This window comes from Pleurodeles waltl, chromosome 5 (assembly GCF_031143425.1).
Source record: "Pleurodeles waltl isolate 20211129_DDA chromosome 5, aPleWal1.hap1.20221129, whole genome shotgun sequence".
NCBI classification, from domain to species: Eukaryota; Metazoa; Chordata; class Amphibia; order Caudata; family Salamandridae; genus Pleurodeles; species Pleurodeles waltl.
In genome coordinates this window covers 1,291,534,622-1,291,550,752 of record NC_090444.1, presented here as the reverse complement: position 1 = coordinate 1,291,550,752, position 16,131 = coordinate 1,291,534,622, and positions in this window count along the sequence as shown.

Here is a 16,131-nt window from a genome sequence, read left to right as displayed (position 1 = left end):
AACAACAGATGATGGACGGAATGCAGAGCAAATCAAACATTCACCCCCAGTCACAGACATGGGTTTAATCTATCAGTTTTTTTGCTTGCCACGCCATTCCAGTTTGGACCCAGCCATGTGCAAATCAGTCTTGACCCTGTCATTATTCATCAAAACTTTATTTCAGTCAGAAGACCATTAAACTGCAAATAGAAACAGTACAATAGTAATACACAGCATATATAAAAAATTTATTTCTACAATAAAAAACTAGACTAATGCAATCAAATCATGAAAGCTGGGCTTAGTAATCCTAACCAAGCAAACTAGGTATCTCAGGATTTATCCAAAGCATCTTATTCATGAATTAATGTACCACGATTGCATTTATCCCTTGATAAAAATGTTTTGTCATAGTTCTAATCAATTCATTACAAAACCAGGAGGGTAACATATTTTCTAATGCATAGAGGTCTTTACCCCTCCCCGAGAGCAAGGACCAAGTCCATTATCCCTCCACTATCCCTTATATTATGCCCAATTTAGAAACATTGATTTCTTCATTTCCAAGCCTTCCCCAGGAGCGCTGGTGTTTTCATTCACTTCGAGCACTGAGTGCAGTTTTCTTTCTGCTTTCACCCAGAGCCCATTCAGCTCTTCGTTTTTAAGCCCTCCTCAGGAGCACTGATGTTTTCATGTCCTCTGAGCACCAAGCACCATTTTTTTCATTTACCCTGTGCTCATGTTGCTGCCTGGCTCCTTTTGACCCAACGTTGGGGCCAGCCTGCAGCTGTGTCCGGCAAACAGCATGTAGGCCCTGCAGTCCTAATAATCAGGTGTTCTAATCATGTTCCTCATTATTTATTTTTTTATTTTATTTTATTTATAAGAGTTTTCTATAGCGCTAGCAAGACCGAGAGGGTAACAGAGCGCTTTACAGCAGAACAGGAAGTAAACATAAGAATAAACATAATAAACATAAGAATAAACATAAGAGACACAACAAGTCAAGAGTCATTTTGTACAATGGGGGTACAAGTGAGTTCTCACGAATAGAAGGGTGGCAGTTCGGGGAAGGGGGGGTGGAGAGGGAGAGACCCTTATTAATGAGAGGGGTGGTTTAGGAGGAATTATTTCAGTAGTTTCTTAAAGGTCAGGTGGGAGGTGTTAGATCTGATGTGGATGGGTAAGGAGTTCCATATTCTCGGAGCGTTGTTAGAGAAGGAGCATGATCGAGTTTTTTGCTTGTTGGGTTTCGGAAGGAGGAGGAGGAGAGAGTTTGTGCTTCTCAGAGATCTGGTTTGACCAGCTTTCACTAGCTTGTTAGCGAGGTATTCAGGTTTTCCAGTGTGAAGGGCTTTGTGTGTCAGGCAGGCAGTGCGGAACAGGCAGCGGGCCTCAATCGTGAGCCATTTCAGGTTCTTCAGGGCTGGGGAGATGTGATCAAATTTATTAGTTCCTGTCACTAGTCTAGCTGCTGCATGAAGAGTGGACCTCATAGGGGTGAGTCGGGATTTGGCTGTGCCAGTGAGGATAGAGATCCCATAGTCTAGTCTTGAGAGTGCCAGTGCTTGAGTGGCCTGTTTGAGGTCATCGTGGGGTATGAAGGATTTGATTTTGTGAAGAAGTTTAAGGCTGCGGAAAGCATTATTAGCGTTTGACTTAATATGGTCCTGCAAGGTCAGGTTGGAGTCCAGAGAGATTCCCAGGGATTTGACCGTGGTAGATGGGGAGAGAGTACATTTAAGGGCGTCAATAGATTTTAGCCATTCTTGCAGTTGAGGAAGCTGGTTAGATTTTGAGAGGAGGAGTATTTCCGTCTTGTCATGATTGAGTTTGAGGTGGTTATGTGAGAGCCAGCAAAGGGCTTCTTTAAGGGTATTGTTCAGGTGGTGGAAGTCATCTAAGGAAGATAGTTCAATATAGAGTTGCGTGTCATCAGCATAGAGGTGGAAGGGGATATTAGCACGGGTGAGGATAGTGGTAAGAGGGTCCATGTAGATGTTGAAGAGGGTTGGAGAGAGGACAGAACCCTGGGGGACCCCTCTGGTAATGGGGGAGGTGGGCGAGGTCGAGTTTAGAAGCTTTACTAGTTGTGTACGGTTTTGTAGGAAGGAGGAAAACCAGCGGAGGACAGTGCCTTCAATGCCTACTATCTTTTGGAGGGAGTCGAGAAGGAGTTTATGGTCGACAGTGTCAAAGGCTGCTGTAAGATCAAGGAGAATGAGTAGGCAGGGTCTGTCAGGGTCAAGAGAGATGAGGAGGTCATCCACAATGTTGAGGATGGCGGATTCAGTGCTGCAGCCTTTCCTGAAACCAGATTGAAGAGGGTTTAGGAGGCTGTTGGAGTCAATATGTTGGGTTAATTGTTGGAGAGCACATTTTTCGAGAATTTTGGCCAGGAAGGGAAGGTTGGAGACAGGTCTGTAGTTGTGGAGGTTGTTCGGGTCTGCTCCTGGTTTCTTCAAAATTAGCGTTATTTGGCCTAGTTTTAGGCAGTCAGGGAACACGCCAGTCTGAAGGGAGCTATTGATGATCATTGTCCAAGTAGGGGAGAGGGACTGGTGGAGTTTTTTTGCCAAGGAGGAAGGGAGGGGGTCAGCTAGGTGGGAGGAGGTTTTGGAGGAGGACATGAGTTTGGAGATGTCCGATACCAGGAGGGGTTGGAAAGAACTCCAGTTGGCAGGGACCGGCCGATGCGTCCGGGTGGGGAGAGTGATCTCGGTTATGGGGGAAGAGTTGTCGGAGGGGTATAGAGTGGTGGTAAGATTGACAGTGGATGGGAGGAGGGGCACAATGTTGGGGGGAGAGTCCCTTGCTAAAGAACGTTCAATCTCAGTGATTTTATCGTTGAAGAAGTTGGCAAAGTTAACGCACGTGGCCTCAGTGGTGGGTAAGGGGTTGGGAGTAGGTTTGGTCGTTTGTTGTTTAATGATGTTAAAGAGCTCTTTCGGGCGGTTTTTGGCTCTGTCAAGGGTATTCTGGAAGAAGGATCTTTTTTCATTATATATGTGTTTTTTGTACCTTCTCCGTGCACTTCTGAGCTGATCTAAGTGGGTGGAGGAGGGGTCAGATCTCCAAAGTTTTTCCATGGCTCTGAGTTGTCTTCTCTCAGAGTTGAGGTCATTGTTGAACCAAGCTCTAGATGGGATATTTCGCAGTTTTTTCAGTTTTAGAGGGGCAAGCTGATCCAATATGGTAGTTATAGTTGAGTTGTAGTGGGTGGTTAAGTCCGTCGTGGAGAGGATGGTTGAGGGAGGGGGAGAAGAGAGGTGATTTTTTCTTCAAAGGTAGATAAGGGGATTTGGCTGACATTTCTTTTCCAACTAAATGATTTTTGGGGATGGGGAGTGGGTTGGGGGATGAAGTTGAGATGGAAAAGGATGATGTGATGATCTGACCAGTCAACAGGAAGGATGTCAACGACCTTGAGGGAATCTTTATGTGCTATGATCGCATCTAGTATAGCACCTTTGCTATGGGTTTGGCCCTTGTAGTGTTGAGAAAGGTTGTTGCTGTGAAGGAGGTCATGTAGGGATTGAATTAGTGCATTGTTCTCATCATTCCAGCGAAGGTTGAGATCGCCCAAGATGATAAAGTTGGGGTCAGAGAGGGAGCAGTGAGTTATTAGGTCAGCTAGGTGATCCGCAAAAGGTTGGGTATTACCCGGGGGGTGGTAGAGAAGGTGAAAGGACACCTTAGAGTCTATGTTGGTCTTCAAGGAGGCGTTCAAGTGTTCACAGTAATTGAAAATGAGAGCTTCTTTGAAATCAATTTCTATGGTATTTTTGTGAATGATGGCAATACCTCCCCCCCCGTCGGTTCTTTCGCTCTTTGTTGTAGATAGAGTAGCCGGGAGGGACAAGGGTGTCCAAGATTGGTTGAGAGAGTTGGGTTAGCCAGGTCTCTGTGATGAAGGCAATGTCAATGTTATGGCTGAGGATAGCGTCAGCAAGATCCGTAGCGTGTTTGACTGCTGATCTACAGTTTATGAGCATGCAGTTGGTGCGAGGATGGATCTTAGGCTCGGGATTAGAAGGGAGAGGGGGGATAATGACAAGTTGGGCAGGGGATCTGGGAGAGGGAGGTTGTATACGCTGTCTCCTGAAACCGGTGATGACTGGAATGTTGGAGGGAGGGGGCGGGGTGGGGAGGGACAGGTTATAGGAGAGAGCAAGAATAGTGGCTTCCTTATGGGATAAAGGAGGGCTGGTTCGTCTAGGTCTCGGGGTGTTACGAGGAAGGGGTATAGAGGGCCAGTGGATGTTCTGGGAAGAGTTGTTGGCCGACAGAAGCGTGAGTGACTGGGTCGGCACAGGGGGACACAGTGAGTCAAGGCTTCTCGCTAGTTTGTTAATGCCCTGAATGATGAGTTTTAGTTGGGATTCAAGGTTGGAGAGCCGTGAATTAATATTAGTGGAGGGAGAGAAATTAGGGGTGAAGGAGTGGGAGGAAAAATTCTTCTTAGGTAGGGGCTGGGGGGATTGATTGCGATGGGATATAGGATCATTGGGCAGAAGGTTAAGGGAGGCTGTCGAGGAGTGGGAGGGGTTAGAGTCGGAGTAAGGGTAAGGTGAGAAAGGGGGGGCAGGCTTGGTAAGAAAGTTACTACAGGTCAACAAGTTGGGTCTAGAGGAGATCCGGGGGAGAGGGGGGGAATGAGGGGCGATGGAGGGGGGGAGTCAAAGGGGGGTTCGGGGAGAGGAGAGGTGATGTGGGGGAGGATCAGGGGAGTAGAGGAGGAGGAGACAGGGAGGGCGTAGTGACTGGGGGTATTGAGGTTGCAGGAGTAAGAGGCATGATTAAGGTGAGAGGGGAAAGTGGGGATGGATGGGACAGACAGGATGGGGTTGATGGCACTGGGAGCCGGGGGAGGGCAGGGGGTGGTGGTAAGGGGAATAATGGGGGTGGGGAGGGGTGTCAATGGGCTGGGGGTGGATTGGGGGGGAGGGAGTGTGGACTTAAGGGCAGGGAATAAGGATTCAAAGGCACGGAGGTTGGAGTCATTAGCTTGAATCATGAAGGTTCCATTTCTGAAGATGGAGATGATGAGATTTCCCTGGAAAGCCGGGGAGCTGGAGATAGACAGTTTGCAACCGTAAGGGATATTAGTAGTCTTGAAGGGGTGGAGGTGAGTAGTGAGGAGGGTGTTCCATTTAGCCGGGCGTCTAGTGAAGAAGATGAGATCAGTCTTTTTCAGGCCTTTATGAGCAGTAAAATAGGTGTCCACGAGAAGGAGCTCCGGATATTGCCTGGAAAGTTTGCATTTGAAGTTTTTCAGCGCAGAGGGGGAGAGGTGATTAGGGGGAGAAATGGAGAAGGAGTTGGGCCCGTGGGGTTTGAGGAAGGGGGAAATGGGAGAGGAGGTGTATCCTGTGGGGGGCGACATCAGGAGGACGAGGACAACAGGAGGACTACCCCAGGTTAGGGGTCTTCAGCGTCGGCAAAGATGGTTGACGGGCAGCTCCTCATGGGTGAAAACCGGAGTTGGGGGCACCTCCAAGGCTGGGCCAGAGAAGGGGCTCTAGTAGACCAACCCAGGTTGGGGGCATTTAGGGACGGTGTAGTCAGGCGGCTCTTCACAGGTCAGAGTCGGGGGAGGAGATTCCTTAACCGTTGGAGCCAGAGATGAGACTCCGGGAGGTGGGAGTCCGGTCCTGCCTTAGACCCGGACTGTTCAGGGCAGGCAGAACGCCCGTGGCCCGGCAGTGGGATCAGGGACGCAGAAGAATGCCCAATGGCCGTCTCAGTACATAAGGCGGTCGGGTAGGATCCCACGAGCATGAGTTAGCGAAAACAGCTCCTCAGAGGACGGGGCAAGAGCGGAGACTTAGACCAGTCTGACTCACCCGGCGGGACCAAAGACACTGAAAAAGATGCCCTCAGCTGCCACAGTGCAAAGACAGCCCGACTGCGGGGGGAGGCAAGGCTCTGGGAGAGCGGAGACCAGGTCCAGCGTCAGTCTCATCCGGTGGGACCAAAGATGGTGAGAAATGCTCACGGCTGCATCAGTGCAAAGGCAGCCCAACTGCGGGGACGGGCGAGGCCCAGGGGGACCTGGACGTCAATCAATAGTCAGTTCTCACATGCAGGGCTCAAAGGCGTCAACAACCCCCAAAAGACCCTGTCCGAGTCAGGAGGTTCAAGGGCGGTCAGTAGTAGAGGGGGGGGGGCACCAGAGGGAAGGAGGAGAATCAGGACTTACATAAATAAATTATCCCAAGCCTCAGGAGCTTCTCGAGGTGCGTCCGTCGCGGCAGCCATCTTGTTAAAGCTGCCAGGATCAGCGGTGAAAACCGTATACCCAGGGGGGCACCCCAGAGGGCAAGGGGCTGACAGAGGGCCGGAAGGAGAGGCAGCTCGTAGTTGAAGGGAAGCAGCACCAGGGCGGTATCGAGATCACAAGCCCGAAGGAGCAGCCTTCCTCTCTGGCTGCCAGGAGAAGATGCAGAGCAGTCCTCCGCCTTCCCCTGATCGGCGGCTCACGGAGAGCCGCGGCGGGTCCTCCACTCCACCAGGACTCGGGGCCAGCAACAGCTCTAGTGCCTTGCTGGATCCAGGGACCTACGGCCCCAAGCAAAGGGGTGAAATCCCGGGCAGCCCTTGCTGCCACCCCAGGACTGAAAGGACTGGAGATCCGGAGAGGCTTTCCCTGAAAACCCAGCCCTCCCTCTGGCCGTATCAGGGACAAAGGACTGTACCTGAATCACTCCCCGATGCTCAACTGCGTCTGGTGCCTTCCTCGGCCAGATGGATGGAGGCTGCGTGCGAATGTCGGATCCCGGCAGAATCCCGGATGACCGACTGCTCCAGGAGAGGACGCTTCCGCACGTTTCCTCTGAGGCAATCCGAAGCTTCGGAACGGCGCACGAGGACCGGTCTCACCGTCGGGGGCGCTGCTCTCTTCGCTGCAGGAGACCGGGCTCTCCGTCGGGAGCGCTGCTCCCCTCGTCGCGGGAGACCGGGCTCTCCGTTGGGAGCGCTGCTCCCCTCGCGCGGGAGACCGGGCTCTCCATCGGGACCGTTGCTCCCCTCGTCGCGGGAGACCAGGCTCTCTGTCAGGAGCGCTGCTCCCCTCGCCGCGGGGACCGGGCTCACCGTCGGGAGCACTGTTCCCCTCGTCGCAGGAGACCGGGCTCTCCGTCGGGAGCGCTGCTCCCCTCGCCGCGGCGGACCGGGCTCTACCGTCGGGAGCGTTGATTCCCTCGTCGTGGGAGACCAGGCTCACCGTCGGGAGCGCTGCTCTCGGGATCTCCGTCGGGAGCGCTGAGGCTGAGAAACGGACGTCGGTCAAGGGGAAAATCGGGATTTGCACAAAAGAGTGATCCCGTCCCTCAGGAGCTCCTCGAGGAGCGTCCGTCGCGGAGGCCATCTTGAGATCTTCATTAGACCCCCGCAGGTCAGTGGGCAGCTGTCTCATTCTCGTATGACTACAGATTAGATGTTCTGCAAGGGAAGGTTGCACGTAGGATAAGGCAGCCCCACTCCCCTCCAGCAGGAGTAGCAGGCGAAGGGTCACCTTAGAATGTAGTAACTTTCGTTTAACTGCTTGGCAAACAAGTAAAAAATGCATTTACATCACTGTAAAGTACTTTTCTTCTCTACAGCAAACATACACACATTGACTCGAAATTGAATGTGGGCTTCTTTTTCACATTGATGATGTTAAATAATAAGCATAATACAAGTATTAAATGTAACTAGTGTTTCATATTTCAAGAGTTTCAGGCCCTTATTTATACTTTTTGACTCAAAACTGTGTAAACGCAGTTTTGCATCAAAAAGTATAGCGAAGGCTTGCGTGATTCCAAGGTGCCAGCCGGGTGCCAAATTTATGGAATTTCGCAAGCCTGCACAATGGGTGGGATAGCGTCAGGGAAAATGTTGTTAGCCAGGTGGGGATGGCGGTATGGGGGAAGGGCGTTTTGCACCCAAAAATTATGTAAGGCTAGTTGGAGGCAAAAAAAAATGCCTCTAACCAGCCTAGCGTCCTTTCCTGACGCAAAACCATCCATACCACAGGACCCCTGTCTTAGAAAAGACAGGAGTTATACCCACCATCCCAGTGGCCAGCACAGGGGACCAGTGTCCCCTGGGAAAGGCCATTGCACCCTGTGCCATGCAGGGCCCCCCAAGGTGGATCATTATTTAGCCTCTCCTCCCACCCGTGAGTGATTTTAGCATGGGGGATAAATATGGGACAAAAATGTGTTAGCACCATTTTTTAGATGGGAACGCCTATCTTGCATCCCATTTGTGCAAGGTCGGTTCACGCATCTAAAAAATGGTGCAAACTCCAATATTTTGAGTTAGTTTTGCGCCAAATTTGCATAAACAAAAATGGCACAAATTTGGGGAAAAACAGGGTGTGGGGACTGTTGACCCCTCCCACTCCTCACTCAGGGGACCCCTCGTCTCGTTGGCCCACAGCCAGTTGGGGGCTCTCCTGGCCGCCGGTGTGGGCAGGAGTGCGCCAATGTGCACTCTGTGCTTTTAACAATATAGATGGGGCCCGGTGGAGCCTCTGATAAGGTTCCCACCCCACCCACTACTCTCACAATCTTTATGGGGGCCTGGTAGAGCGAGGGCCTCCGATGAGGCTTCCATCCCACCTGAGATGTGCCCGCACCCGATGTGGTGTGCAAGCCTCCTTGTCAAACCCTCCCAGGTCGCAGCGGTGAAGGGACAAGATGAGGGACCCACAGGTGCGCCCGGGGGCGCTCTCTTCAGATCGCCTCGCCCCAGGGGCACCACCAGGAGTGAGCTTGCTCCAGGTTTCACTCTTCTTGTCCCCCAGGGGTACTTCACTGAGAAAATGCTTCTTATGTGCTTTGCTCCGTTATAGGAGCCTTCAGGTACAGCACTGTCTTCGCGTTGGAAAACAAGAAGTATTTATTGGGGGGCATAGCACCCAGCCCCTGGGGACACAAGTGGCAGTAAGGCCCAACAGTAGGCCAGCACAAGGGAGATGCAGTCAAGCAGTTCCGCCAAGTGACCCAGCAGATTACGGGTCAGCACAGCAGCAGCAGACCAAGGTGGTTCTTGGTGAGTCGCTCTAGCAGCATTCTGTGTCCATGTCATTTGTTCCAGAGTGTGTGTCTTTTAACATGGGGAAAATCCCCTGTACTTATACTCAGGTTTTTGCATAACACTCACAAAGAGGGGAGAAGAGGTTCCAACCAGTTACATCTGGTTCTAGGAGTGCCCCCTCTCTCCTTCAGAACAGTCTCCAGACATCAGTTGAGGGTAAACAAGCCCTTTGTGTGAGGCCAGGGCACAGCCTTTACAAATGTAGGTGTGCCCGCCTCCCCTTCTCTCAGCCCAGGAAGGCCATTCAATATGCAGATGCACCTCTGTGACACCTCCACCCTCCGTGTGTACAGGCTGTCTGAAAAGTATGCACAAAGCCCAACTGTCACTCTGCCCCAGAAGTGGATTGGAGTCAAGATGCAAAACACCAGAGAGAGTCATAAGCACAGAGAAATGCTCACTTCCTAGAAGTGGCATTCTATAATGGTGATAGAAAATCCACCTATACCAGTAGGTAGCATTTCTCACTACCATTACAACATATCAAACATGCCTATGCTACCCCTCATGAATCAGACAATACCCCCTAGACATGAGGCAGGGCATTTGCAATGCAATCCTATGAGCATGGCAGGATTCACAGCAGTGAGACACCAAATAAGCTGTTTGTTACTACCAGGACAGGCCCCACAATCAGGCACATGTCCTGCCTTCTACATACATAGCACCTTGCCCATAGGGCTAGCCAGGGCCTACCTTAGGGGTGACTTACATGTAGTAAAAAGAGAGTTCCAGGCCTGGCAAATAAATTTAGATGCCAGGTCCATGTGGCAGTAAACTGCACACGCAGGCCCTGCCAACAGGTTTGAAAGGTTACTTCTATGGGTGGCTCATGCAGCACTGCAGGCCCACTAGTAGCATTTAATTTATAGGCCCTGGGTATAGGGGTACCACTGTACAAGGGATTTACAGGTACATACCAATTCTAGAAGGGAGAGCACCTGCACTTTAGCATTGATCACCAGTGTGAAAGTGCTCAGAGTCCTGGGGCCAACAGCAAGAGGTCAGAAAAATAGGACGAAGGAGGCAAAAAGTTTGGCGATGTCTCTGCACAAAGGGCCAGTTAAAACAAGGGCACCTCCCATCCCGTTAGATGATCTGTAGTCCAACAAGGCCTGGAGTTCAGTGATGCTCCTCTCACAGTACTATCAAGTTACAAGGGCACTAGGGGCCAGATGTATGTAATTCCTGAATTGCGACTCGCAAGGGGGTCGCAAAGGCACACCTCATTAATATCAATGAGGTGGTTCACAATTTGCGTCCCCCTTGAGACTCACAGCACTCACAGGGATGGTGGCCTGCTGGAGACAGTTTTTTTTTTGTAATGCAGCCCGTTTAACTTAAAGGAAACTGAGATGCATTACAAAACTGAAAAATGAAACGTTTTCGTTCATTTTTTCAGAGCAGGCAATGTTTTCCATGCCATTCACAAAGGAGAAGGGGTCCCATGGGGACCCCCTCCCTTTTGCAAATGGGCTACAACCCGTGTGACACTTGTGGTAACTGCGATTGCTTTGAGACCGCGTTCGTGGTCACAAAGCAATGCAGCAATGCGCTGCGACTCGCAATTAGGAAGGGGAACACCCTTTCCTAATTGCGACTCGCAGTCCCATTTTGCGAGTCAGTAACCAGGTTACCGACTCGCAAAACGGAGATTGGGCATCGCAATGTGCTTTTTGCACGTCGCAAACAGTTTAATTCGCTGTTTTCGACGTGCAAAAAGTTTGCTACATCTTGCCCCTAGGTGCTTCCGTTTCTGGTGCTTAGCAGCAGTTTTAAGATCTCAGATTTTTGCGTAACTCAAATGGGTGTAATTTCTGATATTTATATGCTTCCTACAACTTTATTGCTTGATTTGGCTTGCGAGAAAGTGTCACTCATAGACTTTGAAGTATCACTAATAATTACACTGAAATTGTGAAAATGGCACACATATCAATCTAAAACCTTGGGAGCTATACACATGCCACATATTCCAACATTGGTATTTTCCTTCCAAATTTGGGACATGCTCTTCGTTCCATGTGGGCTGTCACCTGCATTTGTCTTCTCCATCCCTGGGTGGCACTGTAGATGCTTGTAAATGCATATTTTGTACATTGCCGGAGTAGCTTGGATATTGAAACTTGTTAATTGCGTATGGATCGCACTTCATTGTATTTCAGTTTTCTAATATGTTGCTGACCTTACAAACCCAAATAATTATGTGATTTTGTTTAAAAATGTGTAATATTATCATTTTTCATTTTGGTTTTCCTTTTTTCATTAATACAGCCATGTACCTTTGGTTAAACCCAGTAGTAGGAGTGAGTAATCTGTTGAATTTTCCCTCAATTCTTCCAAATGCCTAATGGAAACAAATGTATTTTTATATGCACTGTGCCAACATTGAGCGCTTGTCAGGGGTAGTAATCACAAATTTAATAGCATAACCATAGATGTCTCTGACAAAGTTGTGTTCAAAATAGGATTGAACACAGGCTTTTGATATTATTATAAAACATTCCACAACATTGTATTAGAAACAATTTTTTTCATACAGTATGACTTTTTATATACACCAGGCCTGGACGCAGTGGTTTATTTCACACTGAGGCCCTCATTCTAACCCCGGCGGTCTCAGACCGCCGGGGCCAGGGTCGGCGGGAGCACCGCCGACAGACCGGCGGTGCCCCGCAGGGCATTCTGACCGCGGCGGTTTGGCCGCGGTCAGAAAGGGTAAACCGGCGGTCTCCCGCCGGTTTACCGCTGCCCTTAGAATCCCCCATGGCGGCGCAGCTTGCTGCGCCGCCATGGGGGATTCTGACACCCCCTACCGCCATCCTGTTCCTGGCGGTTCGCCCGCCAGGAACAGGATGGCGGTAGGGGGTGCCGCGGGGCCCCCGTAAGAGGGCCCCACAAAGTATTTCAGTGTCTGCCTAGCAGACACTGAAATACGCGACGGGTGCAACTGCACCCGTCGCACCTTCCCACTCCGCCGGCTCAATTCTGAGCCGGCATCTTAGTAGGAAGGTTGATTTGCCCTGGGCTGGCGGGCGGCCTTTTGGCGGCCGCCCGCCAGCCCAGGGCAAATCCCAAAATACCCTCAGCGGTCTTTCGACCGCGGAGCGGTATTTTGGTGGGGGAACTTCGGCGGGCGGCCTCCGCCGCCCGCCGAAGTTAGAATCACCCCCTGAGTGTCTCCGGCCTCCGAGTCTGCTGAATAAATGGAGAGCATTCTGATTTTTCACGTGCTAAAGCCGTAGACATACATCTGGCCCAGAAGTTGAAAATAGGGTGCTCTGCTACATTACCATACCTAATGGACATTCCTCTCCATTAAAAATGCAAATTCACTGAAATCCTCCTTAACTCCACTCAATGTCTTCATTTCCCATAAAGCCAGAAAGCTAATAGGTTTCACTATCTGAGAGCTATGGGCTTTGGCAATGTTAATGCATTTGTATATATCAATAAAAACAGCCCAGAGGTGTATTCAAATGCATTTACATTGCCAACCCCTATAGCGCTCAGATTGTCGAGACCTATTGGCTTGGCCACTGCTTGTTTTTATAAGTGTGCCCCTCCATGCCCCCTATGAGGCCTCTGTCCTCCCCATCCTGCCTCCGGGAATTTCTGCAGCACTGTTATAGTAGGCACTGCATTGCAGGCAGAAAAATGTCTGTCTGCATTAAAAACGCGGTTTAAGATCTGCATACCCAGAAGTTTTAAGAACCCACTAAATTCCAACTATCGTTATTTTTAGTACCAAACCATGCAATGGGGCCCATTTTAGTTACTTTCATCAGGACTTCTGGAACCCTTTCTTTGCCTCTGATAACCTTTGAAAAATGCTGAAAGTTCAGATTTTTTTTTAGGAGTTCCAAATGTTTTTCTTGGGCAAATCAGGGAGAAGGCTATTAGTTTCTCAGAAACATCATCAGATTCAAGTCAAGACTCATCAGAGACCTCAAGCTCTGATTTTCCCCAAACAATCAGCCTTTTTTAGCAATAGGCAACAAGCAGGGCAGGGGAGATGGCCGTGGAAGATCATGAGGGCTATGAGAAATAAGAACCAGGAGAAGGGAGTGCAGATGGTATAAGCAATGAGTTCTGACACAATTGAAGAGATCCCTATTGATAATCTGTCAGACCACCAGTTATCTACCTTGGGGTTGAATTTCCCTTTGTTCCTTTGACTATTCAAGATCCTATTGACACCAAGAAAGAAGTTTTTCTTTACCTGCCTAAGATTCAGTTGCAAATCTTTTTTGGTTATTCTGAGAAACAAGGAGAACATACATTCACAGGACTTAAAAGTAAATCAGCATTTTGCTTGCCTACACTGAGTATGCCTCCACAAGTGTTCTCTTTCAAAAATGTAATTCTGAATGAAGTGGAAGCATTAAACAACAAGAAGCTGTTCTTTAATAACACTATGGCAAAGGCTGAAAGGGAGTGTTTGAATCAACTGTGGATGCCAATATTGCCATTAAGTCAGCAGACAAGGGATTGTCATATTTGACAGTGGCAAATATAATCAGGAAGTTCTTCACCAACTTAATAACACAAGGCATTCCCATCAGGTACAGCCTAGTCATTTAAAGGATTTAGGAGATATGATTAGCCAAATAACTAAATCAGTGCTTGAGGGTGGTTGGATCTGTGCTAAGACATTCAGGCCCGTATTTATACTTTTCGACGCTAAACTGCGCTAACGCAGTTTAGCGTCAAAAAGTTTTGCGCCGGCTAACGCCATTCTGAAGCGCCATGCGGGCGCCGTATTTATTGAATGGCGTTAGCCGGCGCTAGCAGACCAGCGCTGCCTGGTGTGCGTGGAAAAAAAACACGTACACCAGGCAGCGCAGGCGTAGGGAAAAATGGCGTTAGGGCGTCTTAAAAATGGTGCAAGTCAGGTTGACGCAAAAAAATCGCCTCCACCCGATTTGCGCCATTTTTAACGACGCCCAGACGCCATTTACATGACTCCTGTCTTAGTAAAGACAGGAGTCATGCCCCCTTGCCCAATGGCCATGCCCAGGGGACTTCTGTCCCCTGGGCATGGTCATTGGGCATTGTGGCATGTAGGGGGGCACAAATCAGGCCCCCCTATGCCAAAAAATAAAATAAAAATAAAAATGTTTTATACTTACCTGAACTTACCTGAATGTCCCTGGGATGGGTCCCTCCATCCTTGGGTGTCCTCCTGGGGTGGGCAAGGGTGGCAGGGGGGTCCCTGGGGGCATGGGAGGGCAGCTGTGGGCTCATTTTGAGCCCACAGGTCCCTTAACGCCTGCCCTGACCCAGGCGTTAAAAAGAGGCGCAAATGCTGGGTTTTTTGCCCCGCCCACTCCCGGGCGTGATTTTTGCCCGGGAGTATAAATACGACGCATTTGCGTCGCAGTCCTTTTTTTAGACGGGAACGCCTACCTTGCATCTCATTAACGCAAGGAAGGCGTTCACGCAAAAAAATGACGCTCTTTCCTCATACTTTGGCGCTAGACGCGTCTAACGCCAAAGTATAAATATGGCGTTAGTTTTGCGCCGAATTTGCGTCGAAAAAAACGACGCAAATTTGACGCAAACTGAGTATAAATATGCCCCTCAAGGTTTTAAATCAGAAGGATACCCATATTCCACTGATATATATCATTTGAAAGATACACAAAAGCCTGACTAATCCTCCAGGGTGAGCAATTATTTCTTCATGTATATCCCTGTTGAAACCTGTGGCACAATATGTTGGCCATTTCCTGAAACCATGTGTGTGCTTAACCCGAGCCTACATAAGAGACTCGATGGACTTTATCAATAAAATTGAGGATATAGAATTTGATGTGAATACAAAGACTTTGGTCGCATTTGACATTGAGCATCTTTATATGAAGATCCCCCAGCCTGAAGCACTACCGGTCATAAGAGAGGTCCTTAACTCAAAAACTCGCCCTCATCAGGTTACCAGTGCATTTCTGGGTGAATTGGCATCTATGTGTCTCAAGAACAACTTCTTTACTTTTAAAGACAAATTGTTTTTACAGATTAAGGGTGTCACTATGGGATGTAGCTTCGCCCCAGAGGTGGCAAACCTTTTTACGTAATTTTTGGAAGCTAGGTGGATATCTGGGAATGTGATCCCCTTTATCCAAGACATTTTGTGTTGGTATAAATACAGAGCGAATGTCTTGATGGTGTGGCATGGCTCGCCAGGACGTTTACAGGTTTTTTGTCAAGGGGTCAACACTCATGTAGAAGAGCTCAGGTTCACGATCACACAAGATAAATAAACTAACATTTTTCTAGATGTAAACATTGTGATTTGTTAAGGCAAAATAGCATTCAATCTGTATCGTAAACCTACAGATCGTAACACCTTCTTGCATTTCGATAGTGGCCACCCAAGATCACTCAAGGAAAATCTTCATTAGAGACAGTTCCTACACATCAGGAGGAATTGTACATTTAAGGAAGACTATTTTTAAAATGCTAAAATTTTGTGCCAGAAAATGTCTAATAGAGTATACCTGAAGCCCCTTGCCAGAGCAGTGATGAAAAGGGCATGGTTTACTCCACAAGAGACTCTCCTTGTACCAAAGCAGAGGAATGACACCTGTCCATTGACATGCTTATTAACAGTCAATACAAAGGCTAATAAAGTGAAGAACATTATTTTATGCAATTGGAAGATACTGTCAGAGTTTGACCTTCTGAAACCTATGGTGTCCTTTAAGAGAGGAAATAACCTAAGAGGATGATTGGTGAAAGCCAACAGAATAGGATAGCACCTGTATGATCTTCCCCGTATGTTGGGCTTACCACCTGTGACAGGCTACTTGCCTACAATGCATGGCCTGTAGTTTTACTTCTGATTCTAAGAATTTGACGCTAGTAGTGTTCACCAATCCACATTTTTCCAATTACAACACCAAAAATGTTGTTTACGGCATTACTTGCTTGTCCATGCCAGAAAACCTATACATGTCAGACAACACAACCAGGAAAATCACACATTTTACAACATCACTACAGAATTAAATGGCAGACCAATAGGGCCCATTTCATGCAGTTGTGACAGGCTTTAATGAT